The 3501-nt window shown below is 37.4% G+C and overlaps 1 pseudogene; it reads left to right on the top strand.

Moving 5' to 3' along the window:
* Positions 1-334: 334 nt before the first annotated feature.
* On the top strand, positions 335-1214 carry LOC129041581 (eukaryotic translation initiation factor 3 subunit I-like; annotated as a pseudogene).
* The last annotated feature ends 2287 nt before the right edge of the window (positions 1215-3501 follow it).

Raw genomic sequence — 3501 nt, 5'->3', positions numbered from 1 at the left:
GTTTGAAATTATTTTTTACTTTCCAGCTACACATCAAACTCTATTTTGCATTTTACTACTTTCAGAAATAGAGTTTTCTAACAATTATGAATAATCCCTGCTTTACTTGGTGTTACACTCTATAAAATGTCAAGGGTGTGCTTGTTCACATCTCAGTTTCTCCTTAGGCAAAATCTTAAAGTCAACTATTCCAAATTGAATCTTGTGCTGTACATTTACTTATGACATTTGCCATGTTTTTGGACCCTGTCTGTATTATGATCTATAAAAAGGATCAAGGAGTCCTTCCAGAAATAAGAAACGAACAACTAGAATATATATTGTTCCCAGTGGGATGATCATCAATGTGTGGTACTCTGTGAATGGTAAGAGGCTGGGCACCCACGTGGACCATACAGCAGCTGTGTGCTGCATGGACAGTGACTGGGGCACCAAGCATGTCCTCACTGGCTCAGCTGACAACAGCTGTCATCTCTGGGACAGGGAAGCAGTTGGCCCTACTCAAAACTGATTTAGCTGTCCAGACCTGTGGCAAGGACTTTGGGAACAATATCACTATATTCTCTACAGACAAGTAGATGGGCTACCAGTGCTTTGTGAGCTTCTTTTATCTGCAGGACCTAAGGCAGATTGACAGCAATGAGACATACATGAAAATCCTTTACAATGACTATAATATCACCAGTGCTTTTTGAGGACCCCCCAGGGAAGTGCATCATCACAGGCCATAAGAGTGGAGTGTCCAACCAGTATAATGCCAAATCTGAAGAGGTATTGGTGAGTGTTAAATAGCACTCCCAGAAGATCAGTAACATCCAGTTATCCAAGGACATGATCATGTTTGTCACTGCAACCAAGGACAACACAGCCAAGTTCTTTGATTCTACAACTCTTGAACATCAAGAGACTTCCTGGACAGAACATCTCATCAACTCAGATGCCCTTTCCCCAATTATAATGACCGTGTGATACTGGGTGACACACAGAAAGCCATGGATGTAACCACAACCTCCAACAGGACTGGCAGGTTTGAGCCCAGTTTCTTCCATTTGGCCTTTGAAAAATAGTTTGGAAGAGTCAAGAGTTACTTGACAACTGTCAACAGGGTTGCCTTCCCTTCAAATGGCAAGAGTTACAGCAGTGGCGGTGAAGATGGTTATGTCCATATTCACTGTTTAGGCCCACAGTACTTGGAATTTGAGCTTGAGGATTAAGAAGCTGGATCTCTTTGGGAGGCTGAGGCAGGCAGATCACGAGTTCAGGAGATCGAGATCATCCTGGCTAACACACTGCAACCTCGTCTCTACTAAAAATACAAAAAATTAGCCAGGCAAGGTGGCGGGCACCTGTAGTTCCAGCTACTCGGGAGGCTGAGGCAGGAGAATGGCGTGAACCCAAGAGGCGGAGCTTGCAGTAAGCCGAGATGATGCCACTGCACACTCCAGTCTGGGCAACAGAGTGAAACTCTGACTCAAAAAAAAAAAAAAGAAGCTGGATCTACATACAGACCAGGAAGTCGTCTTAAGAAAGTTTTGAACCCTAAGAAATAAATTAGTTTGGTAATAAAAAATGATGAAATTTATAGTGCTTTTCATTTTGGACTTGGGACTGGTTATAAAAGTATATGATATAAGAAAAAATCTGTCACCTCTATATTTGAAAACAAATTTATTCTGCTCAATTGCAAGTAAATGCAAAAGCTCAGTAATTACTGTGCAAACACATGTTTATGTCTCATCTTCATCCAATTATTTTATCTTGATTTATGATCCCCATACTTTGTATATTTCAGGAAATTATGAGTATAAAAACCTACATAACCTGAAATTTTTTAAACTGGAAAATATCAAAAATTGCAATTTTTCTTTGTTTTCCTTTTACAGCATTAATACATCTTCATGATTAAATCTGTGTTCAAACTAATTACCTAACAAAGTTTGTAGAGTATCTCTGGAATATTCTGGAATATTTTACATAGCTATCTTAAGTTCCTCTCTTTAAAAACAAATTTTGAGAATTTTAAATAATTATTACTAACATTTAAATGTTTTCTTTTTCAGTGAGTGTGGTTGTTAACAACAGGAAAATGGTAAAGAGTTTAAAATAAGAAGCAAAGTGATCAGGCACAGTAGCTCATGCCCATAATCCCAGCATTTTGGGAAGCTAAAGCAGGAGGATCACTTGATCTCAGGAGTTCCAAACCAGCCTGGGCAACAAGGGAGACCCCCATCTCTACACGAAATTTAAAAATCAGCTGTGCAGGAGGTGCATGCCTGTTGTCTCAGCTCCCAGGAAAGCTGAGGTAGGAGGGTCGCTTGAGCCTGGGAGTTTGAGACTGCAGTGAGCTGTGAATGAGCACTGCACTCCAACATGAGTAAGCCCTGACTCATAAATACATAAATAAATAAGAATTAAAAGGACACAAGTTTTATTAAATACGAAAAGCAAGTCTTAAAGGATTTACTACTTTTTCTTTACATTATATATTTCTAACAAAGAACTGAAAGGAAATATATAGCGGTCTTCAGGAATGCTGATTTACATTTTATTTACATAGCACATCATAGTACTGCAAATGCTTGTAGAATAAATTTTTTTAAGTGAATGAAAATGTCAAAAGTGTTATATTGGCACAAAATTGTTCTGAGTTAACTCTGCCCTAAATTTTCTGAACACACACTGAATACCAATGAAAATGCTGCAGTCTCCTCAAGCAGCTTGCTCTAAACTTTAATTAGAATATACCTCCTGAGATTTACTTTAATGTGATTTTTCATGACCACTTGATAGACAATGATAAGAACTGTGATTGCTCTTTCATAATAAGACTCCTTCAAACTCATGGTCATAAGTAGAGTCATGGAAATACTGCATACATTGCAAAAAATGTATAGAAATATTAATTTTCCAAAATATTTGGAAGTATGAATTCTCTTGAAAAGAAAAGGGAACTGAACTTGAGGCTTCTGTTTAATTAATGATTGATATACTGGTTAAAATTTTCACCAGCCTTTATGACTGAAAGATTGAACACTGATTTGTAAGATGCCACCTATGTGTCTCTCAGCGGGTGCCTACAATGGCTTACTTTGTGTTTCAGAGTTATATCTTCTTCAGATTAACTAGATTATTCAGATTAACTAGATTTTTGAGATTATCTAGAACACAGTCTCCAAATCAATGTGAGAAAAGCTGAAGCACATTCACTTGCCAATCAGGTATCAAAAGAACCAGCAGATTATAAGCAGCAAAACTTCTGATAACAGCAAAAGCTATCAGAAAAAAAGAATATGAAATAAATTATAAACACTTAAAGACCATAAAGCAGACACCATTGTTGATGGTGACACGGCATCCTTGTTTCACAGCCCTGATTAGCAATTCACGTCTCTAATAGAAGAACCAAACCATCAATATATGTTCTATATACTACTTTTAAAGAGACTTGGAGGTACATAATTCACTTTAGATAGACTTAAATTAAATTACAATTGTAAAATG

This window comes from Pongo pygmaeus, chromosome 6 (assembly GCF_028885625.2).
Source record: "Pongo pygmaeus isolate AG05252 chromosome 6, NHGRI_mPonPyg2-v2.0_pri, whole genome shotgun sequence".
Taxonomy (NCBI): Eukaryota; Metazoa; Chordata; class Mammalia; order Primates; family Hominidae; genus Pongo; species Pongo pygmaeus.
Note: the sequence above shows the minus strand (reverse complement) of the source record. Positions and strands in the feature narration are given on the sequence as shown.